General features: G+C 46.9%; 1 protein-coding gene across 1 annotated transcript in view; it reads left to right on the top strand.

The window, feature by feature from the left end:
- Positions 1-5,611: 5,611 nt before the first annotated feature.
- The window catches only part of SPTBN2 (spectrin beta, non-erythrocytic 2), a 1,293,574-nt gene continuing 1,273,703 nt past the window's right edge, over positions 5,612-25,482 (top strand). The window contains exon 1 of the mRNA XM_069644771.1: positions 5,612-5,931. The gene's annotated coding sequence lies outside the window, so the exon portion shown is untranslated. The remainder of the gene's footprint in view (positions 5,932-25,482) is intronic.

The following is a 25,482-nucleotide window of genomic DNA, read 5'->3' on the forward strand; positions in this document are numbered from 1 at the left end:
CGAGAGTAAAAAGAGAAAGACTCGACAATTAACATGATTGGTTAATAAATTTGCTAAACAAACAGCTGGGTACTCGCTGGGTGGGATTCTAAAGCTATATAAACAGAGCTTCTCACACGCGATCCTCTATGGTCTCGACGCATTGGCCATGAGGGACCTGACCTGGCTAAATGTGGTGGAGGGACAATTCTGGAGGAAGCTCTTGGGTCTTCCGACTAACACGCCAATGGCCTATTTAAGATTAGAACTAAGATTAGTGTACCTCATGAGCCAAGGCCTAACACAAAGGGGTATACTGTATATGAAAGCAAGAAATAGACCAATGTGCAAATTGTTGAATCGAATGGGAACAAAATATGAAAAGGAAAGCCACCATGATTATGTCATCTTAAATGAGGCTTACTTCACAAACATAGATTGGTCCCCTGACTTCGATAGAGAACAAGGTCTGAGGTACTAAACGTTTTGTTTAAAAACAAAGTGAAACAGTGGGACTGGGTGGAAAATTTCACACACCTGGAAAAGCTACACAGCTTCAAATATATACGGGGGATAGCCCATAGCTATTTTAAAACCCGAAATATTGTTTGAAGTGCCCATGTCTGGCGGTTCGAATGTTTATATTGAAACTACATACAAATTAGCTGCCATTGCTGGCACTCCAGGGTGCACACGCCAAAATACCGGCTGACCAGAGAATCTGCCATATGTGTGGGTTTAAAGAGCAGATGGAAACACCCAGCCAAGTATTGGTACTGTGCCTAAAATGGGCTCCCACGTACATGACAAGGCTGGGGGAGTTTGTAGGAATCTATGAAGCAATTAAAAGCGATGAATTATGGTGTTACTGTCAAAACATGGACCTTGAATCTGTGGATATGGCTTTGTTTTCAGTCTGGCAAGTGAACTCAGAATGTCTGAATAAGATGACATAGTGGCAACAAAGGCATAATGGGGTACCACCAGCGGCACTTAACCTGATGTGACCTCTTGGCAATTCCACAGACTCTATGAGTGAAAGGGGAGAACTTAATTTTAATAAGAATATGTTCACACACCTGCTGAGGTATGGTAAACTCGCAAATATTAATTTTATTAATTTTAAACATGAATTAAGGTTTTTATGATTAACTGAATTTATAAGGAAATCATCATGAATATTTTTTTAAGTAAAAAAGGTAACTGTTGTTTTGTAGTCCAAAGGATGATTTGAAATGTTGTTGTCGTTAAATATATGTTACATTTTGTGAAGGTTCTTTTGAATCAACACAAATAAAACTAAATTAAATATTTAAATTAAAATTAAAAAATGTAATTAAAGTGGCAATTACACTGTGAAAATGAGGGAAAGAAAGAAAATCTACATTGTGAATAAGACAGCAACTTTGGCCTATAAGTCAAAATAACAATTCCTCCCTCAACAGCTAAAGGCACTTGGGGGTGGACATCCCAAGGGAATAGAAAATCAGGCTTTGAAGCTGAACTATAAAACTTTATGACACTGCCTGGATTCCCCAAGGCCCAAATCCTCTCTTTGTTCTAGAAACAGAGATTGGGAGGAAAACAAGTGCTACTCATTAACAAAACCTATCTACCATTGGACCTACCAACAATTCCCTCCAAATAAGATGTTGAGAAGCAGCCCTGCCATTGTCTTCCCTAACTTATCAGAAGTGCTCATCAGCCAGACCCTTCCAGGAGGATGCAATTCACACATACTCAGGCATGATGTCTGCCATTGTGACAGTAAATTGATATAATTATTTGAGAGGCCAAGGACTGTGTCAACATTTGGCTGTGCAGCTGTACTAAAAATAGCCTTGTCACAAAGACTTCCCATGACAAGTAGCCTTCTCATGGGTTATAAATGGGCCAGCTCTGAGCCTTAAAGGAACCAACACGAAATGATCTGCTGCCAGGCCAGGAAATTGGAAATTCCATAAATCTTTTGTTCAACCCATACATGTTAAGGAAAATAACTGCCTATTTAAATTTTACATATGGGAACACATTTTCCTAAATAACTTTTAAAAGAAATGTTGTAGAAACGTACTTTTGAAAAAATAAATGAATGGTGAAAACTGTATCAGATGAATATAAGAAGATATTTATTGATATATGTTTAATTATGCAAATTAGATGAATGTAGATATTTTTGTGCAGAAACGTTGCATATTAGTGGTTCATGTATCCTAGCGTTCGTGTCAGTGAGGCCGTTATGTTGAGCTGGGAATAGAACTGTTGTGTGAAAGTATCAGATAATTAAAAGGAACAGTCTGTCACACACACATAATGTTGTGTCAAAATCAGACTATCCTCATTAGATTCACCTGAATGAGAGCAATTTGATAAACTGATTAGTAACATGATCACATATGAGGAACGTGATGTTTCAGAAACCCACAATGTTTTAATGTAGAAATAGCCAAGATGGTATCACATCAAATGGGAGGGAAACTGGTTTTAGAAGTTACTCCCACTAGACTACCCTCTTCCTTAATATGCTCAATCAGTACAAAGGGGTGGCTTAATGTGATGTCACTTTTAGAACATTATCCAATCACATACACTGATCAATTAGATTAGAGAAAGGATACACACATCTAAAGGGAGGGCTTTGCAATCTATAAAAGTCCAAACTCATAGATTCTGGGGACTGGTTCATTTACTGACTGTGAGCGACTGGCTGACAGACTGACAGGAAGAAGGCGAGAAAGGAGCATTAATAACAGAAGAAAGGAACATGGAATAGATTACTGTCCTTTCATTTTGGATTACAGCTGTGCACTGTAAAAGACGGCCATCTGATGTTCAAACTCCAGGGCTTCTTCAGTGGAAAGGGAACAGACAACCAAAACAGAAGGAAATAAACCAGGTTGTGCAGGGAAGCTAACCCCATCTTGCTGACTGATGCCCACCTGTTAGTGGGGGAGGTAACTAGTCCTTAAGAGGGTGCCCACATGTCTTTGAGACAGCCAAAATATATTGTATGTAAGTATAATGTTAAGGGGAATATAACGACTGAATGGAAGTATCCTATTTTTATTTATGAAAGTGCAGTATGTAGTTTGCATGTACATCTCGGGAAATGTAAAATATTTCAGAAGCGTATGTGCGTTTGGAATTATAGATTTAATGAAACAGGTTTAACGGCATACATATCGGGAGATCCCTGAGTCCTCCTTTGGGAAATTGGCATGCACAGAATGGGAAATCTAAATATCTCACTTTGTACATGGCGAGAAAAAAAAATATGTTTTTGAAGTAATTCCCTGTTTGCAGCACCAAGCTGTTACTAGAGCTAACCCACTGAAGACATAGCAAAATGGTTATTAACTGCTACTAATTTTCCCACCTTTAAGTTGACCATTAAAAATGACAAATGTACATTTTTATTCATTAATACAATGTTTTTTATTTTTTTTATTCAATTATAGTGTTATAGCCATATGCATAGAAAAAAAGGAACACATAAATCAATGAATGACTTTTAACACATCATTCAAAATATGATAAAATCCATATTAAAATAGTAAACAAAATAATAAAACAAACCATCAAAACAAAACCTCAATACATTCTTGACTACCGCAATAATACAATAGAAACACAACTGCAGGAAATATAGCAAACATACCGGTTAAGCATAATTTTTTCTTTTGGCAAGCAATTTACATACAGGAATGTCAAGTAGCCTGTCTTTTACATTGAGTTTTCTAGAATGTTGTTTGAGATACTGAAATGATTATTAAATCAGTGGGAGGTGTTTATTTTCAATAAATGAGGACTAGAGAGATTCAGATAGGCATGGATGTTCTGATTTAGTTTGCTTTCTATCAAATGAAAGCTTTATCCTGAACCCTCGCCCACATGGTGGGTGTGCACTGAGGGTAAACCGAATGTACATATTGAGATGTGTGTGCTTTACAAAGTCTACATTCGCATTAATACAGGTTTGACGATTCAGTTAACCAATATTGATCATTCTTCATTGTAGTAACCATTGGCATTTCATAGATGTGTAGTGTGTTTATATTGTATTTTATTTAATTATTTATATTGTTAATAAATAGACCTTCAGTTCAAACCTGTGTGTTTCTTGCCCCAAATAAAGGAGGGAGGATGCAGGGAATCGATACTGTTAAACTGGTATTTTCCAGGTTTATAAATAGAACTTTGTTAAATAAAAATTGTGCGTGCCTGATTTGAGGTTTGTGGAAAATCCCCCTGAGCTAGATGTTGCCTGATTAAAATATCCTACTTCTCCCTGTGTCTGAGAGGAGAGCTGCCTCCGAGGCTCAGTCTGAAAGCATGCACTTGTTCACTATCAAACAAAGCCTGTGTCGTCTCAGGAAGCTGTGATGGTTTACCCGGCTGCTGTCCCCCTCTTACCTGCGCCCAGAGCGGGGATTTGTCTACGCTCCACCGAATTACAGGGAACTCAAAAATAGGCCCCACAATGGTTTATTAGAAAACCAAGTCCCCCCCCCCCATTGTGTACCCCTCACAAAGATGAAAGGCATGCCAGCCTGGCTGCTATTCCCAACTGCAACGCGCAGGGTGTTTGTGTGTGGGCCGCACCCACCCACAACCCAACCTCAAATTTAATTGACTGGTGGTGCACAAGTAATAATGTACCATATGATATCCATTGTAAATCCCTTGAACAATGTAACAATAAGCAACTGGCGAAATTATCTGTAACCACCATGTTTGTAACCAGCGCCTAGATGGCCACGGGCTAAGTGCACTTAACAAATGTCAAAATAAATAAATAAATAAATGTGCTCCGGGACCCAGCTCTTGTGCCCATCTATTTCCGTGCTCACTTTCTGCGATGTAGTACCATTCTTCTGGTTGATGGTTGCAAAAATCTTAAACTAGATTACTGGGGGACCTACATAGCCACGGGGGTCTAGGAAAAGAGAGCGCCTGAGTGACTGTGTGATCAGCAGCCAATGCCTTCAATCACTGAGCTACTACCTTACTGGGATTTGAACCAGTGATCTCCAGGTTGTGGACAGACATCTTTTACCTGTATGTTAATAGTATCATGTAGAGCGTCATGCTGGATTCCTATAGCTTCGTAGCACCTCTGAAGTATAAAAGTCTGAGCCGGCCCTGCTCTGATTTCAACTTGTGACTGCGCGTTTTCCCGTCTCCGCAGCAAGTGCTTAACGTGCGGAGCTATTTTTCTGGTTAAATGCAGAGGTTGGATATAGACACCTTAACCCAGTGAGCGATTGTTCCAGGACCTAAATCTGTGTCCTACAAAATAACCGCCTGCGTCTCTGCAGCAGATCAGATGCAATAAACGGAAGTGTTTTTATTAGAAATGGAATTAAATGTGTAGATTTCCTGTGACCTGGAGTTTACAGGGTGGACTCGGAAGCCAGCGCACTAGCCGTGTGAGCTACCTATTGCAACCTGTGACCGGCAGTTTGCACACAGGGCTCTAAAGGGGGCCGTTCAGCTGGCGAACTTCCCTGCAGCAGGGATGGCTGTCGCCCGGCTCTCTCCCTTTCATCCCCTCTCCTTTCCCTTATATATACACACGCGCACACATGCACACAGTCCCTCCCTCGCCCCTCCTTCCCCGCTCTCCTCCTCCCCTCCCGCAGCTGTGACATCTGATTCAGAAAAAGCCAGCGAATCTGCCTCTCTGTGGACAGCTCCATCCTTCGCACCCAGGGCCCGAGGGCTCCATCTCCACCAACTGCGCCTGGATTTTGTGTTGGGGGGGTACGTCTGGACTGCAGCTCTACATCTCAGGGAGTGGGGGGGCTGCAGGCTCTCCTCCTTCCCATCCTCTCTTCTCCTCCCGGGAGGTGCTGCTGCTGCTGCTGGTCGCATGTTGCTGGATTAGAAGCTGGCCCCATTGTCTATGAAAACCGCGGCGGACGCCTGGAAATCACCTTCAAGTCCCGGAAGGTAGGTGGCCCTACCCTACACCGTGCCCGTCACCCCAATGTTTAGGATGAATGCCTCCCGCCCCTCCCCCAGGGCGCTCTTTGTGGGTGGAGGCGCCGGGCAGAAATCCATTGTCGAGAGAATCTGTCTTGCTCGCATCCCTGCCGCGCATTATCGCAAAGGCGCCTGCGGGGAAGCGAGGAGGGCCCGGCCCCCACCTCCCCTGGGCGGACGCCCGCCTTGGTTCCGGCCGCGTCTAGCGACTGCTTCTGATGTCCGTCATTGCTGGACAGGGGTGCCCGTTGGTTTCAATCATTCGTATTTACCGTTAACTGGTGCAATTGGAACCAGTGGATAACTGGCCATCACCCACCACCTCCCACCCCCGCGCACCCTGTACGGGTGAAAAGCTGCGTGCAGCAAGGAACCCCCCCACCCCCGGTCAGCGTCATTGCCCGTTCATTCTCCCCCTGCCATCTTTTCATATTCCTGACCCATGATTCCAGTTGACCAGCTATGAAATGCACCCTGCTAGGTCCAACTAGCAAACACGGGCCTTTCAGATCAGGAGTTAAATGACCAGAGGGACAAAGAAGGTGGTGGGGGGGGGTTGGGGGGGATTGGTTCAGCGGACGGGGGTGGTAATATAAAACACACACTGAAACCCTATAGGCACGAGTAGACAACAACGGCACTGGGTACGATCTCCAAGATGCAAATGGCATGGGCTGTAATTTAGGCCAGGCCAACCCCCTACCTGTCACTGAGGCATGCACTCATCGTGTTGTGGTGATGTAATCACCCCAGCTCCCCTGGCGCGCACTAGTGAGTCCATCTTCTCCTCAGAACATGTGCTCACTGAATGTCTACTCATTATTGTGGCAGAGGATGAGTGCCCGTGCAAATTCAAGCCAAAAATTGAAAACTCGTTAAAAAAAATGGGAATCCTTTGTTAGACAACACTGGTTTGGGGTGCTGCAGGAACCATGCACCCAGCGGTGTGCTGTAGAAAACGTCGCCAAGTCCTATACCATTTGAGGACATGGCGCCACATTCTCGAGGGGTCCGAAACATTTAATATTGTTGATTTCTTAAGGGAAATAACTGCGTGTGTACCATGGAATGCTGATACAACAGCGAGGCTGGCCTGCTGTGGAAGGCTGCGTCCGCTATATCTGCGCGGCTTCATTCAGCCTCTCAACACGAGCACCTGTTAATACAGCGCCCAGACACCATTCATTTCGTAGCGTGTGCTTTGGGTCAGTGTGTTTGTGAGGCACTGAGGGATTGGTGTGTGTTACTGGCCTCATTGCGATGAACCAGGGGGGCGGTGATGGCAGTTCTAACGCCGGCTGCAGGGAACTGAGCAATTTTGACAGATCCGCGGGACAAGCATGGCAGGGCCCATTGTTATGCTAAGTCACCGCGCAGTGACGAGGGGAAAGCGCGCCCGAATTTGGCGTTGTTTTTATTTGGCCACATATATCTGTCTGCCTATGTGGTGGTGGCGGAGGAGGTAACAGGCCTGCCACACAGACGGTATTAAATGGCGATTTTATTACCTGAATTCCTCCCCATTGTTTGACGGCAGGGGCTTCCCGGAATGATACATTTTCTTTATACTCGCGCCCCCTTCCGGGAAGAGGCCCCCCTTTCTTTCTCAATCCCCAGGCCACTTGCCATATGGGGCTACTGAACCGGAAGAGATTTTATGTTGTTGCCAGTCTCCGACCCGCTGTTTCGATGGCCATGAAGGCGAGTAACCGCCACCCTCTTGCGGTGTCGCTGAAAACGTTTGAGGCCTAGTTTTCCTGTGGGGGTGATTGTAGGGGGTTCGAGGTATTTTTCAGCTAATATCAGTCCCTAGTATGCAGTCAGGGATGGACTGGGAATCAAAAGTGGCCCGGAACATATTTTTCACATTTCCCCCATACTAGACTGTGCGAGCAATGCAAGTAGGTTTTGGGGGCTCACCCTCAAAAACAGTTGAACAAAAATATTAAAGCACATGTGTCCATGTGTAGGGATCAAACAGTAGTTAAACATAGCAACAACTGGTATTTTTTAAGATCGAGGCTAGCATTCTGGAAGCTTTATCACAAAGGTTTTAATTCAAAGGGATGAGAGGGGGGGAGGGTGAAGAGAGGCGGGGTTACTAGGGGGTTTCTATGTCTATAAATCGCAAGTTTGAGGTCGTTCCAAATAAAGGCAGGTGTTTTGGACACATCAGAGTAGCATCCAACAGCCACCAATAAACATATTTACTTTTCATCGGGGAGGAGATCACAATACAATGCGCCTAAACCTCCACACACACCCCACAACGTACCCTTTGGCTCAGCGTGCCCCTGTCCCGCATGCCACTTGGTTGCCACCAGGTCTGCCTTGATGGTAGCTCGGTACCCCGCTCCCCACCCTCCCCACTCTGCACCAGCCAGCTGATGGCCACTCTGGCACTGCCACCCACCTCTGCCTTATTCTGGGCCTCCATGTCTGTGCTGCAGTCTTTGGCAGTATTCTGTTGGCAGGGTTTCCTGGGTAGCTGCTTTCGTGGACTGTCCAGGAAAGGTGGTGCATAGGCCCGACACGGAGGCAGGAGGGAAAGAGTAGAAGAACGCCAGGGTGCCCCAAGAAGGAGGCCCATACTCTCGAAGTCCACCAGGACGCTTCCAGAGTTCCCTGTGGACCAGTCCACCAGTGTGTGATGTAGGTGTATTGTACGGGTCATGACACGGCCTTGGCTTCTGGTTGGGCCGCGTGTCTCTCTCGAGGCCTTGATATGAACTGGTTTATTGCAATGTTCAAGCTTCAAATGATAATGATTGCCATGGGTTTAACGAGGGGTTTCAGGCGACGTTTGAAAGCTTTTGACATGGTGTTGTAAGCATTATGTTGAGTTTGAGGGCTTGACTTGGTGTGTGTGTTGCAGAGGGGGCAAAAATGAATGTTGCAAGCTACTAGCCAGCCATAAAAATGTCACTTGCCAACTCAGTACATGCTCACGGTAAACCTTTTCTTACTCTGCAAGAGTCAAATATCACTAGCTAGCGGCAAGTGGCCAGTACACATTTGCACCCCTGCAGTAGTATGTTGCAATGCCAGTAAAATGCAATATTTAGACATCATCCATCATAAACAGAGAGCAGATCAGAGCACCATAGACACTGTGCTTGATCCCCTTGCCTTAGGTACCCGAGAGAGCCTGGCACCCTCAAATGCCCTTTTCTATAGTCAGGGAAGCCAGGTGGTTTTCAGAAAACACTCAAGTGATGGTAGGTTTCAACTAGTAATTTCCCAACCAAGGCCAATACCCTCTCTGCGGTCCACCTCACCGTATCAGTTGCCTTTTGAGGCTCCATTGCTGGGGAGAAGACAGGGACCCTCTTAAAGCAGTCCAAGGCTTCTCTGGCGATCATCGTGGGCGAGTTTAATGGGGGGATCAAGATATTATTCTGAGGTGCGGAGTTTTGAGGCATTGCTTTGACGCCCGAGTTTAATTTGGTGTGTGAGCTTTGGTTTAATGTGGGTTTTTGTGGTATTTAAAGCCTAACTGTAAGTTGGAGTTCTAGGTATTGTTCTGAGGCCTGTGTTTAATGTGAGGTTGGAGGTCTTATTTTGAGGCCTGGTTTTATTGTGGAGCCCAAAGCATGGGCTTGGTATGTGGGTCGAGGCATTGGTTGGAGGCCTGAGTTTAATTTGTGGTTTGAGTCAGTGATTGGAGCCTAAGTATTATGTGGAGATGTGAGGCTCGATTTGGAAACGGGTTTAATTCAGACTTCGAAGCATTGTTTGTGTGCCTGAGTTTAATAAGGCATCGACGTGTCGGTTTTCAACTATGCGTTAATCAGGATTACCTTCTACGATGGCTTTTGTTAGCTGCGTATGTTGCAGCATTTACATCCTTGCTTTGAGGGCTGTATTTAATATAGGGGTGCGATCTTGGATTTAACCATGGTTTTAATGTGTAATTTGAGTCATTGGTTTGAGGAACTGATAAGGAATTTTTTGAAGCCCTGGTGGAATGTGAGATTGGTTGTCTTGTTTGAGGCATGGCACCCTGGTTCCTGTTTTGAAACTTGGGGTTAAGTTGGGGATGGGGTCACTGTTTTTAAGTCAGAATTTGACGTGGAACTTGAGGCATCATTTTAAGGTTTGGGCTAAAAACCTTGCTTTGAGTCCTTGTTTTAATGACAATTATCGAGACCCTATTTTGAATTTTGGGTTTAATGTATGTTTCTAGGACATGTTTTGAGGAAAGTGCATATCGTGGGGCTTGAGGGTGGCTCTATTGGACAGGTGGAAAGCATTGTTTTAATGCCCAAGTATGTAATGTTTGAGGTGTGGTTTTGGGGGCCCTGTTAATGCAACGTTTGATCAAATGTGTGTTAAAGTGTGGGTTTACTATAGATTTGGGGCATTCGTTTGGGGGGTGTCTTACATCAATATGGTGGTTGAGGCTTTTCCTTAGGCCATATGTTAATATGGGGTTCAATTGTTTTAGATATAGCTTCATTGCTGCTGGCACTGAGGCATTGTTTTAAGGCCAGCAAGTTATTATCGTAACAATTGAGATATCTGTTTATGGTTTGGTTTTATTTGGCCTTGTTTCAAGGTGTGCATTAAATTAAATGTTTGAGGCCTTGCTTAGAGAGGTTTTGGGTAAGTTTTGATTTGTAGGTTTTGTTTTGAGGCAATTGCTATATGTGGGTTTTAGGCTTTCTTTTTAAATTTGGAGGTAATGTGGAGCTTTCAGCTTTGATTTGAGGTGGGTTTCATGTAAGATTCTAGATCATGTATTGCTTTGTGTTGAATTCAAGTCCTTGTTTGAGTCTGGGATTTAATATGAAGTTGGGGTTCTTATATTGAGGCCTAGGTTTAATGTGGAAGCCAATGTCATTTTTGGAGGCCTGGGTATAATGTGGGGGTCGGGGCCTCGTTTTGAGGCATAATTATGATTTGAGGATTGAGCCCTTGTTTTTAAGGCATGGGTTTAATGTTAGTTTCAGCCATTGCTTTAGGTTGTGGCTTAGATTAAAATGTCCCTTGAAGCATTGGGAATTGAGTTTTCTATTTAAGGCGTGGGTTAACTTTGGGACGCAGAGCCTTATTTTGAGGCCTAGGTTTAATGCAAAGTTTAAGGCCATATTTTGAGGTTTGGGTTTAGTGTTGGAGTTCAATGCCCTGTTTTCAGGCAAGTGTCTTATGTGGGGATCAAGGCCTGTTTCTTTGATGTTGGTTTAATGTGGGATGAGAGGCCAGGGTTTAATGTAAAAGTTGTTCAGATGATGTAATGGTTTATTGAGGCGCCACCCTCAACACAAGGAGTTCCTTCCCTTCATAATATAAGTGTCAAACAAAACAATATCTCCAATTCATCTAATACCCCTTGGATCCCTCCCCCTGAGCTAACAATGAGCCGAGAACCAGGACGGTTTACAGGAAATATATCTGTATTTATTTCAATTAGAAGTCATAGAAATCACAATAACCTACACACGCCACCTTCTTTGTGGCTCACAATTTACTTCTTGTTACACAAATAAATTGCACAAATTACTTGGGAAAATACAAATGACAGTACATTATTTCAATTTCAATTAAAAAAAATAATTTACGCTGGTCATTGAACAAACGCAATTACAAATGTAGTGTTGTGCAAATTCGATTTTCCTGCATGCTTAAATGCCAGCAGTTTAGTTTTACAAATTTGTGCAAATGCATATGGCAATTATTTTTTCACCCACACTTGTGCCTTAAAATAAACACAGGGTCAATTGGCAGTTTGTTTTTCAGATTGCCTTCCCCTTAAAGGCCTGTCTTGGGGAAGATGGACAGTAAAAATGGGGATGGCTTGAGAATTTTGGGTTTCAGACCCCCCTCCACTTAAAGGTGTGTGTTGGGGAAACTGGCAGTTAAGGGATTTTTTTATTCTAGGGACAAAGACAACCCCTCTTCCTTAAGAAATCGGGGTCAACAGGATAAATAGGATCACCGAATTAAATTACAGTTTATAGTTTTCAGTGCACACTAGGGAATGAGCTTTGTTAATTTCAAATTTTAACAAAAATCACCCTGTGGTGTTCTGCCAATGGGAATTAATCACATTACAATTTTTTAGTTAAATAGGCTAAAGATCTACACAGTTTTGCACCCATGCCCGATATAAAGGGAAAGGAGTGAAGGCCAGCAGACCCACCTCTCCCACACCTTTTGGTTGCAAAGGCTTAAATTCTACTTACATAGAAAACCTCTGTTTAATGTTCAAGAAAGCCAGCTGCATGTCAGGACACTCTGGAAGGACAGGGCAGGGGCCTGGTCACTACACTCTCAAAGATGATCCCCAACTCTCCACCATAAGACCAACTCAGCTTTTAGGCCTTCCCAAAAATAGACAGCTCCACCCAGAGGCAATCTCTGAAAATTCTCCTTTTGGGTTTTCCTGGCAGCTGTCACATGGTAACTTTCAACAGCTCTCCCTGATGGTAAGTTTCAGCAGCTTTCCCCATGGTAAATTTCAGCAGCTCTCTTCCTTCCTCATAGTGCATCAACTTAACATAGTAGCGATGACACCATCACGTTTACAATCTTTGGGAGTAGCCTGCACAAGTTCTTGTCAATAGGATTGGCCAGTTCCCCTTCTCTCTCCTCCCAACTCCAGCCCCTTTCTAAGGATTGGTGTATAAGTCTGGAGCAGACATATGGTAATTCCCATTTGCAGTCCCCTTTGTTCTCATATCAAATTTCTGGCAAAAACAAGTTATGTGAAAGTGGGGTTAGGGTGAGCACCACGTGTTACAATCCTCATATAACAATGAATCTTCTGTTAAACAAATTCAAGGAGCACCTTCATCAAAGCCCTATGGCACAAGGGTATCAATCATATACAACAATAGGCTCAGAGTTCCCTCTGAGCCTACCAAAGTGCTCTCTATTATATCCCCTAACAACGGGTTAGAGATATAATCCTGTCATTAAATAGCAATTGTATTAAATTATATTGAAAGTAATTAGTCCATCATGACTCCATTTTTTATTGCTCCATAAAAGTCAATGAACAAGTAGGCCTTGTGTTTTCTAGCTGCATTTTGGATGCAAATCCATCTTCAGGGCTCAAACACTATCTTTTTAAACAACTACAAGGGCATTACACCAAATGCATTTTAAAAAGGAAGAACACAATATTTCAAAAGGACCACACAATATTATACCACTAGATACAGGGCAGATTATTAACATGTAGACAAACAGAAAACAAAAGGAAACAGCATTACAAATTAGCTCATTATGTAATTCACTTAGCCCGTGTTAATGCACTCTCTAATAAATACATCATCGGTTTACATTAGTAGTCCCGTATTTGTTATAGTAGCTGAAAAAAATGATTGAAATGAAAAAGTGGCATGTGTGCGTGAATAACACAGAATTTCCAATATAGTAAAATGTATATTAGACAATACCTGAGTCTTCAAAATCACCCAACACTGGTGACAGATTGAGTTGAACTTTAGAGTTGAAGTATAAGTATCCAAGAGCTGGTTAAATGCAGAGGAGAAAACAAACAGCAAAAACATATTGTCTAACATTAGAATCAGGAGGGGTTTCCTATGTTTCCCCAGAGCCCAGTCTGCCATCTATCAAAATGTACAGGATCTTACCAGTCACTCATTGTCGTAAGGTCGAGTGTCCAGCAATGCACTACACTCTTCTACCTTTCCCTTTCAGCTTCCATCTAATGCCAGTGCGTTTGCCAGCGTGGGTGGCATGACGTCACATGCGCAAGTGCACGATGATGCCATGATGCCCATGTCAAAAATTAGTTTTACTAGCAAATACCATAATATATGTATTTTCCGATTCAGCTAATCAGGGGGAATTAAATAAGACAGCCGGGTCCGCACCAGGTAGCACAGCCGTTTGTCAATTTTCTGCCATTTTTACCAAAAGCATAACAGTTAGGAACATGTAATATATTACCCATGTTCCTAATTTAACCTCCACCTGCACGCCAACTCTCGCGTTCAGGACATGTTAAAAGCAGCCAGGAACACATGTTAGCTCGCACTTACGATTTCCTAAGTCACAGTTGGTGGGATTTTATATCACCAAAATCACCTTGAAATAATTTTTAAAAAAAACATACATGTATATAGTGTGATTTGTAGCTTCTGGAGAAAATCCACAATTGTGACAGTTCATTTAAACAAAGGGAATCTACATATGTGCAAATATGAGGTTCCCTTCCTCCAGGCCATTTTTCTCTCTGGCCCAGCCTGTTTGATTAGTCTCTTTGTTGTTTGAGGTGTAGGGGTGCAGATCGTAAATGGGGATGCATTTGCTACACAGAGATTCCCCCACTGCAGACATCTGGCATCCTGTCCTCTTATCTGAAAAGCTTCTATTTTCCTGTATTCTTTTCTCCAGAATTCAGCCTTAATTATAGCCCCTGTGGGCACACCTCCCCCTAATTTGGCAATGCAACAGCCTGAGCATTTGGCCTGCTCAGAACTTCCCTCTGAGACAGTAGGTATGGGGAAAGTCTGTTTTCAACACCTATTAGCGGGTCACAGTTGTAAACAGTTGGGATGCCAGCCAGGCTTTTCAGTGGGGGAGTTCTTTGTAAATTTTGCCCAGAGCCCCACCATTTGTCCTGGGCTGAAATTGACTCACATATTACATTTTCTAACATCAGCCTTGATTCCATGACATTCAGCGTGTTTTCAGGGTCCACTTTGCTTTTTCGCTGAACGTACAGGACTGTTCCTTTCAGTCATTAATAAAATACACTTTCAATTATCTGCTGTTTGTTTTCCTGCTGAAAAGTGAGTCTGATTCATCACAGTGCACCACCTTTGGATGGGTGGCAGTTTCGGTGAAAATGCTGCATTTTATTTCTCAGCTAGAAATGTGATGTGATTTTCCATTCTGCACTTGGATTACATTTTTGTTTTAGCCTTCTCTGGAGTTCCCTTGTGAAAGACACCTGAATAAGCTGCCTAAATAGGCCTCCAGGAACTTTTCATGGCAACAAACAGGCTTTTTTTCCCCAAATTCTTTGCCAGTATTTTGCATGTGAAGCATACTCTACCTTACTTTCTGTCAACACTCACACCATGGGCCTCATTAGAAGCCTTGCGGTCCGGAAATAAACAGCATACCAGCACCCTTTCCAGACCACCAGACTACAAGTATGCCTGCAAGGGCCGTTGCTCCCGACAGGTCTGACCTGCCGGGGGGCACCTGCCCCTGAGGCATGGTTTTCACAAAAGAACTGGCACCATTAGCAATGGTGCTAGTCCTTCCATGTCCCCATTCCCGTGGGGATTCACACTTTCCGCCACCTGACATCCTGGGCCACCAGGACTGTAATGTCCCAGTGGCACCGGGATAGCAGGTGGCGGAACAGTGTTACGAGTTCAGCGGTTACCGCCAAACTCGTAATGAGGCCCATGTCTTTTCCCTGCCATCTTTATGTTGGCACCGGGACATTTTTCTCATGTCTTGCTGTAACTTGCAAACATACTTGCAGAGCCATTTTAGTGTCAGTGTTTTGCATGTGAAAGGGGCCTTTGAATTTCTTCCATTTTGAATTAAAATGCTGCTTTTCCTTTGGTAATGACAGGTCAGCCTTTTTCACATGGCCCTTCAGTTCCGTTTGTTTGGGGCCTTTGATTACACCCCACAATGAAGGATCTGTTTTGATAAGCCCATGTTAATTGTGGGATTCAAGCCCTTATTTTGAAGGTTTTGTTGAATGTGTGGATCAAGGAATTTTTTGGGGAGGTTTTGATCAAATTAACAGAATGCAGAGCCTTGTTTTAGAGCATGGATTTAATGTACACACCCGCCAGTCGAAATGCATCATTGTATCCGCTAAGTGATATCTTTGTGGTGTTCCAACAATTGCAGTCATGTTTGGAAAGGTACCAAGCCTTGGTTCTGAGGTGAAACTTGCTGATAACTGTCTGTAGGGGGTCGCTGTGGGGCATAGGTGAGGAATATGTCTTTTCTGCAGTGCTTTACAGTGGATAGCGTTTTTCTCTTATTTTCAATATTGCTCTTGACTCGTGATAATATCAGACTTCAGTGCTTAATGTCACTGTATTATTGACAGACTTTATTACTTTCATCCTTGACATTTGTGTCTGAATCTCAGGGTTACTTTGTTTTCTATGGACCTGTGTCTGTAAAATTAGTACATGTATTTATATATTGTTGTTTTTTTTCTTATTCTTTCGTTTGTGTTTTGTAACGTGGGTCACGCAGCATGAACCACTGCAGAGCGCCACGTAATACACAATATATGCCTGCCATGAACCTATTATAATCTCTAAATGACGTTTGGAGTCAGATGAAATAGGGGCCATAGAACACTGACACTTAAAACAGAATTAAATTCGGCAGAAATGGACAGGGTCTCAATCTGGAAACAGGTGCGGCCGATACTTAGGCTGGAATGGAAACAAACAGTAATGCTGCCAATATTGGACGAGGAGCAAGGTCCAAACCTGGAAACTGGGTTCGTGTAGGACCAGAACAAAAGAAGTGTTGGAACCAAAGTTCAAAACACAAGTATTCGGGGACCCAGATCTGCAAGAAGTGCAAACGCCATAGACCTGGAAACAAGCGCCAGTGCCTGTCAATAATGGTAGTCAGGCGCCCAGGCCTAGATAAGGAGAGCGAGTTTTCCCCAAGCCTGGAACCACATGGAGTGAGAAGGCCAGCCTTAGAAATAAATGGCGAGGGGTCCAGGTCCATTAACCGATGGAACCATGAGGCATAGAGGGTTCAACTAAAGGAGTGCGAATCGCGGACTGAAAAGCAAGGGGGTGTGCCGCACGCAGGGTCTCGCTAGAGAGTGTGTGAGGGCACCTGACGTGTAACTAAAGAGAGTTAACGGACCCTTGGTTTAGAAATAAAGGCCATGGACACCCCAATCCTGGAAACAGATGGTGTGGCAGCGTTCCTTTGCCTGGAAACAGAGGGTTTGGTGAGGATCTTTTGACTGGAAAGTAGAGCGAGGTAGAGAGCCCCAGAGCAGGCCTAGGAACTTTGGGGGGTGAGGATGGAGGGCATTGGCCATGCGGATGTATTTACGGGTGATATCTGCGTCTTTTCTCACATGCAAATGATGTATGGGGTAGGCTTTGTGACTGCAAGCTCCGCCTCCTTTTTCTGCTGTGCCTCCAACCCTCCTACCCCCCAACATTGAGTCGGGCGGGCGTGTTAATGAGATATCACACTTTCTGTGGCGAGCTGTCATGTCCCACTGTGCATTCAGAGTGGTGAGGCACGCGCTGCTCGGGGGGGCGGGGGGAGCGACTCTGGTGCAGTTCCAATGATGGCTCCTTCTGGGTCCCCAGGCCACAGGATGCCTCTCTGACGCCCTCTCCCCTGATATGAGATACCCGTCGATTTTACATAAATACCGACAACAGACCATTTCTTTGCCTGACACAACACCATGCACCCTACTTAGTCCCCAGTTCCGTCCTTCATGTCACATCACAATTATCGCTTCTATTAATTACAATACAAGGTGGTTCTGTGCATTTCACAATCTTTCTGTGAAGAACCCACGTCACTAGCTACTTGGTCGCTCCTTGGCCCCCGCCGTCCTCCCAATACACTATCTCATTCTGCTGGAATATACCCACCTCCTTTACTGCGTGTACAGTCCTTCGAGGTTTAAATGCCTCTGTCCCTTTCCCATTCTCTCCCCCACGCTGCTCACACCACTGAGCAGGTCTCAGTGATATCTCTTCTCGTCTCCTCCGCGGGAATTGAATACACATGGAGTTATTTAAAAGCACCTGTCAAAGCTCTCCCTCCCACACTAAACCGATGTAAATCCTTACTTCTCCTTTCTCGCTTCATGTGCTTTGTTGTGTAGACTTCACACAATGTGGCAGTGCGCTATCACCTCTCCTCCTGGAAGTGTGTCTCAGTATGCCAAACGATGCCCAAAACCACACCTGCAAAATTCAGAAAATGTGTCCTTGTGATCTGGCAACAGTACTCTGCATATGGCCCCCAAAATGGGCCATAATACTGTCAACGTGTCCTGCAGAACGGGAAACACTACTCCAGAGATGGGACACAGTACTTTAAATCTGACCTCCAGGACTAGACACAGCACTCCAGATGTGAACCCTACAACGGGATACCCAAGTGTTGGATGTGCCCACCGGATCTGGAAACACTACTCCAGATGAGTCCTCAAGAAGGGGGCACAAGGGGGCGTGGCCAACTGCGCGATGCAGTAGACGTGTGCTCCCGGAGCTCCCGTAACCGCGGCCCAACATCCTGCTACATTCGACCTTTTGCAGTGCTTGGAAGACCCCCAAGATAACCCCCCCGGTGCCCGACACCCTGGAGCGCATCTGGGGCAAATTCTAGCCCGAAACGCTCAGGAACCGCGGGGACAGCGGCGAATGTGGGGAACACCGGTGCGGCCCTGCGGGGGAAACAAGATGGCCGCCGGGGTGCGCTCTGGGTGAGGAGCGGCTCATCTCATCTCTGCATCTCCGTAGCCGACGGGGACGAGGAAACAGACTGCCGGTGCGAGCTGGAAGCGCAGGAGAAGCCTCCCCCGAGGGAACCTGCGAGAGGAGCCGCCCGCCCGGCCGGGTAGGGCGCGGGCAGCGGAACGCAGCGAGGGAATCCCATCCACTGCCGAGGAAAGCTGCGAGGAGAGCCGCCCGCCCGCCCGGTCGAGGAAGGGCGCGGACAACTGGACACTGCGAGGGAGTCCCGTGCACTGCCGAGGCGGCCCCGCCGGTGAGTGCCTGTCGCTGTTGCTGGGGGGTCCCTGCGCGAGACTCGCTGGGAATTTGGGAATCCTGAGAGGCCGGCACGACACCCTGGGACCTGCTGGCCCGCTTGCTCACTCGGCGGGCTGAACCATCCGGCAAGGCCCACGCTCTGCTCTCCTTGGAGATACTAGGTGTCGGCGTTGGGGGGGGGGCACCTGGAGAGACGGCTGGGGGAATCTGCTGCAACCGAGGGGGCCAATCGGATCTCTTCTGCCCCCCCTGGAAATACAAGCACCGAGGATCCAATAACGGAAGGTGGGGATACGCCGATACGCGGCCTCCATCCCAGCGTGGTACGACAACCCCCTAGCGCCGGTGGTCAAGCCAACACATCCACCAGCACGTATTCGCCACCCGGCTCTCTGCGCCCTTCCTCTCCCCCCGACCGAGGTGCGGGCGGCGCTTATAACCCAGTGCGACTGTCCTGTGGGGCTGCGCCAGTGTGTAAGAGGGCGGCCTTGAGGCAGTGACAATGGGGAAAGACAAGATTAGAAGACCGGCCACGCAAAACAGAATCGACCAATATACGGTTCCCCCATCGCAATCTCCTGATACTCCACTGCTGCCGTCGGCTGAAGAGGACTCTACATCTGGGCTCTCCCTAAGGGATGTCATGGCAGCTATAGCGGACTCCCGCTCATCGATGGAGCAAAAGATGGACGGAATCAGTCTTGACGTGTCCCTCCTCCGACATGACCTGCAGAAACTATCGGCACGCACTGGGGAGGCGGAGCAGCGCATCTCCAACACGGAGGACGGGTTGCAAGCAGTACAACAACAGCTCCAAGGAGTCACCGCCAAACTTAAAACTCTGGAAGCCAAAGTCGAAGAAGGGGAGGGCAGATCCAGGCGCAATAACATTCGTATTCTCGTTATTCCCGAGAAAGCTGAAGGCCCCTGTATGGAGCTTTTCTTGGAGCAATGGCTGATGGACCTGTTCGACCAACGATCCTTTTCCAAATTCTTCTCCGTAGAGAGGGCACACCGAATACCCACAGGCAGACCAGTGCCTGGTGCTCCACCGCGAACGGTGATAGCAAAATTATTGAACTACCGAGACCGAGACGCGCTGCTGCACCTCGCACGAACCAAAGGCACGACCACATTCAATGGGTCCAAGATAGCCTTCTTTCCGGACTATACCCGAGAGGTCCAGAAGGCGAGGCAATCCTTTGAGAAGCTGAAACGACAGCTGCAAGCGATGGGAGTCAAGTACGGCCTGCTCTTCCCGGCCCAGCTGAAAATATATCACAGGGATACAACAGTCCATTTCAACGACCCAAGGGAGGCCTGGCGCTGGGCAGAACAGCATATAGAAGGGGACTGGTCGGCGCCCCGGCCCAGCAGGGACAGAAATCCTAGACCACCACCGGCACATCCTCCGGACCCGGGTCATCCACCCTCACCGAACCAACCGGCAGAGGCCGGAGAACGAACATGATTGCTCCTTACGGAAGGGCTTGCCCCCAAAAGCGGGAGCACGCCCAAATTGAGGTTGGAGAAAGTGTGGGAGAGTACCATACCACAGCACTGCTATAAGTTGTCTAGGTCATTAATAATGCGGCCTGCGGGGGCACTTCTTCCGCTGCAAGTGGGAAAGCAACGGGGCCCCCCCCCCCACTCGTTAACTTCTTCTAGTGTTAATTTGTACAAGGGTTTGTAAGGCTGTCACCTTACAGTTGTTGAGGGTCAGCGATGTTGGGGCGACAGGTACTTCGTGTTGGGGAGGAGTATGGGGTGGGGGCGGGAAAGGAAAGTTTCAATGGGTTAATTGTTACCCCGGGAGCAACGCGTCACCGCAAGCTCCGAGGTTTGTTGAAGTTGAAGTTCATGGTAACACGAGGCTACAAATGGTTTAGGCAGCACATCACTCGACATTCACGGCACATACTGCGATACACCACAGCTGACGGGGATGCCCTCCTCGGAATACACCTGGTCAATCTCTTGTGTGGGTCCTTAGATGGCACCCTTGCAACCCCAGTTGACTCCGACTGAACGTCCCAAGTCTCTCAAGGTGCTCACCTGGAACGTAAATGGGATGGGCTCGGCGATTAAGAGGCGCTTGATTAAGCAACTTCTCAGTAGACACTCCCCAGACGTGGCCCTATTATCCGAAACCCACTTGGCGGGCTCTAAATGTTTGCATTTCCAACGCACAAACTACAGGGCTGCCTTCCATGCGGGATATACAATGGGATCCAGGGGCACTCTCATCCTCATACATAAACGTGTCCCTTTTGCCCTCCAGAGCTTAGAGCAAGACCCACGGGGCCGCTATGTGATGATCCTTGGTACGCTTGGGAACGTAAGGGTCGCCTTCGTCTCGGTGTACTCCCCGCCCGGACTGGGGCAGGAGCTACTGGACGAATTGACTGCCCTCATAGGTAAACATCAACCTGATGAGCTGTTTCTGGGTGGAGACTTTAACGATGTCATGTGCAATTCTACTGATCGTACACATCTTAGACATCGCAACCCGGACACCCCCACAAGGCTCTCTAACTTTGCTTCTGCCTTGGGCCTGGGTGATGTATGGCGGGAACTACACCCGGACATCAGGGGATACTCCTTCCACTCTGGTGCCCACGGTTCCCTCTCCAGAATTGATTATCTCTTTGTTCCACATACAGATCTCTATAAGGCAATGGCAGCGGAATTCCTTCCCCGGGGCATCTCAGACCACTCGCCTCTGCTAGTGGAGATCCGCACGCGGGGCGTTTCCCCCCCTAGGACATGGAGGCTGAATACCTATTATCTGGGTTCCCCTGAACTTGTTGACCACCTTACTGAAGTCTCTACCGAGTACTTTGAAGTTAATGACAACGGAGAACAAGATCCAGTAGTGATTTGGGAGGCCTATAAGACCGTTTTGCGGGGTGCCTTGATCTCCTGGGTGGCAAATAAAAGGCGAGAGAGGCTCCGGGAGGTAACAGAGGCGGAGGGTGAACTGGCCCAATGTGAGAATAAACACACCCTTGACCCATCCCCGCAGACCCAGCTCTCCCTTAAACGAGCCACCGAGCGGCTCCGAAACCTCCTATTAGATAATGCTAAACAAGCCCATTGGGACTCCAGAGCCAGAATCTATGAGCACGGAGACAAAGCTGGCCGAATGCTGGCCTGGTTGGAGAGGAGGGATGAGGGACAACGATGTGTTCGTGAGATTGTCAATTCTCGGGGTGAAAGGTTTCGGGCGGATGCAGAGATAGCTGAGGCTTTCGCCCAATTTTATGAAACACTTTATCGGGCTCCGACTTTGCGGCTGGACCCGTCCCTCCTAAATGACATACCATTCCCGGCTCTCTCAGTACAACAAAGGGCGAGGCTGGAGTCCGATCTCTCAGAGACCGAGGTGGCTGACGCACTAGCCCAGCTGCAGACCGGGAAGACGCCGGGCCCGAACGGGTTTCCGGTGGAGACATGGCAGAAACTGGGAGGGGTCAACATAGCGTCATCTCTCCATAAAATGTTATTGTCAGCCCGGGAACAAGGCGCTCTCCCGCAGGATCTGTGTAAGGCCACCATCGTGGTCATACCCAAACCGAGCAAGCCCCAGGAACACTGTGCCTCCTATAGGCCGATCTCGTTAATCAATGGTGAGGCTAAGGTCCTTGCCAAGCTCCTGGCCAATAGGTTACAATCAGTGGCTGATACCCTAATACACCCGGACCAATGTGGCTTCATGCCACACAAATCGACCCGAATGAACCTGCGTCGACTCCATTTAGCGCTAGAGAGGGCTCCCGCCATTGACACTCCGCTCGCCCTTCTGGCGATCGACTTTGAGAAGGCTTTCGACTCGGTCCGATGGGATGGCCTCTGGGAGATCATGGCACGTATGGGCTTTGGGGAGGAGTTCATGGGATGGGTGAAATTACTGTATACAAACATATGGGCGGAGGTCAAGGTGAATGGGTGGACCTCTCGCTCCTTTCGACTGGGTCGTGGCACACGGCAGGGGTGTCCCCTCTCCCCCCTTCTCTTCGCCCTGGCGATAGAACCTTTAGCTATATGGCTTCGTCAGAGCACATCCTGGACGGGATTCAGATGGCCAGAGGGACATGAGGGCCGGATATCTTTATATGCGGACGACCTTCTGCTATACCTGGGAGACCCTGCCCGAGCTTGCCCCATAGTGACCCAGATTCTTGTCCGATATGGGAGATTTAGCGGTCTAAGAATCAACTGGAAGAAATCTGTTTTCTTCCCAGTGAAGGGAGGGGAACAGCCCGACCCACAGGAATGCCCTTATCAAATAGAACAGCTTGGTTTCCGATACCTTGGGATTTGGATCGCATTGGACCTAACTGGCTACTGCAGGCATAACCTCAGGCCAATCCTGGATCGATTCTCTAATGATGTACAGCACTGGAAGCTTCTCCCCCTGACCCTCATGGGTAGAGCCGCTCTCTTTAAAATGCTGGCTCTTCCGCGATTTCTTTACGTCCTTCAGAACGCCCCTTTGCAGATCTCGGGGGCTGAATTTAGCCGGGTGGAGACTCTCCTTAGGGAGCTCTTGTGGGGTGGTGGACAAGCGCGCATAGCTCTGGCTACACTTCAGAGGTCGATCTGGGAGGGTGGGATCGGAGTGCCCCGCCTCCAGACCTATTATTGGGCCTCACAATTGGTGGTGGTCAATGACCTACTGCATGGGGACCGGGAACTACCCCACATTAAGGCCGATGTGGCAACCATGCACGACACTGATCCACTACAGCTGCTATATGACACCCCCCCTAGATCCTCCCCACTAACGATGAGGGCGCAGATCACTACCACTTGGAGGCAAGTGCACAACTTTGTGGGATGGGGGAACAAGATATCAGCGGCGCAACCCCTATGGAGAAATGCTAATTTGAAGGAAATGGCGAGGCTCGGACCCTGGCCGTGCTGGGTGAGAGCTGGGATACAGAAAGTGGGAGATGTTCTTAGCGGTAAGAATCTTGCCCCGTTTGCGGACCTGCAACACAGGTTTCGACTCCCTGACACCGAAAGATACCACCATATGCAAATGTCCCATGCTCTAAGAGTCCACATACCGTTGGACGACAGCATACCGGAGTACTCACCTATAGAACGCAACATTCTACCTGAATACATCCCCTCCAAATGCACATCCATCCTTTATAATGCCATTACATTCTTCGCGACTCCTGAATTGATCAGCTTAAAGGCCAAGTGGGAAACAGATGTAGGGAACATTGATCCGGAGGACTGGATACGGGTACTAATGCACCCCAAGGAAATTGCCATCTCCTCGAGACTCAGGCTAGTGCAACTTAAAATATTACATAGAGTGTATTATCCTAGAACTGCACTGTTTGGGTGGAAGAGGGCAACGAACCCGAACTGTCTTCGATGTGGTAACGAGGAGGGGACCTTCTTTCACACTCTGTGGTCCTGTCCCCGCATCCGAACTTTCTGGGGGGCCTGTTGTCGTGAACTGACCCGGATACTCTCTACTTCAATAGAACTTGACCCGAAGGTCTTAATCCTGGGAGCACCAGGGGAGTATGAACTGAATAAATGGGGAGAACTCTTATTGCATACGGCGACAGCCCTGATAAAGCGGAATATTGCACAAAAATGGGGAGTCCCCGAATCTCCGACGATGGAGCAATGGGCGCTAGACATGGACACATGTGCTATGTTTGAAAGACGGGTCTATAAGGCAAGAGGCTGTCCCAACAAAGCCGCTAAAATATGGGCGCCATGGGAGGAGGGAGGGCCTTAAGGCATGAGGTCTTGAGAGATGCCCTTTTGAATACTTACACTGTTAACTGCAGATGTGTCCTATGTGAATGGTAAAGATACATTACTACTGCTGAACGGGTCATGTTGCCCTCATCCGATGTAGCTGCCTCTTTTCTTTCTTCTTTCTTCTTGCTCCTTTCTCTTTTCTTTCTTTTACGCCTCTCTTTTGGCTTCGGCCTATTATGTCTATGTTATGAATACATGAAAATAAAAAATGTTTTATCAAAAAAAAAAAAAAAGAAGGGGGCACAAGACTTTAGGTGTGTCCGCCAGATTTGGAAACACTATCCCAGATGAGTTCTCAAGAATGGGGCACAAGACTGTAGATGTGACATCCGGATCCGGAAGCACTGCTCCAGATGAGGTTTTCTAGAATAGGACACAGTACTTTAAATCTGACCCTCCAGGACTAGATACAACACTCCAGATGTGACCTCTACAACGGAATACACAAGTGTTGAATGTGTCCACCAGATCTGGAAACACTACTCCAGATGAGTCCTCAAAAACAGGGCGCAATACTCTAGACCTGTCCACCAGATCTCGAAACACTACTCCAGATGAGTCTCAAGAATGGGGCCCACAGACTGTAGTTGTGACATCTGGATCTGAAAGCACTGCTTTAGATGAGGGGTCTACAATAGGACACAGTACTTTTAATCTGACCACCAGGGCTATACATACCACACACTCCAGATGTGACCTCTACAACAGGATACCCAAATGTAGGATGTGTCCACCAGATCTGGAAACACTACTTCACATGAGTCCTCAAGAACGGGCACAAGACTTTAGATGTTTCCGCCAGATTTGGAAACACTACCCCAGATGAGTCCTCAAGAATGGGGCACAAGACTGTAGATGTGACATCCGAATCTAGAAGCACTGCTCCAGATGAGGGTTCAAGAACAGGACACAGTACTTTAAATCTGACATCCAGGACTAGACACAACACTCCAGATGTGAGCTCTACAATGGGATACCCAAGTGTTGGATGTGTCCA

The sequence above is a fragment of the Ambystoma mexicanum genome, chromosome 2p, assembly GCF_040938575.1.
Source record: "Ambystoma mexicanum isolate Mex_15411 chromosome 2p, UKY_AmexF1_1, whole genome shotgun sequence".
In the NCBI taxonomy this organism is placed as follows: Eukaryota; Metazoa; Chordata; class Amphibia; order Caudata; family Ambystomatidae; genus Ambystoma; species Ambystoma mexicanum.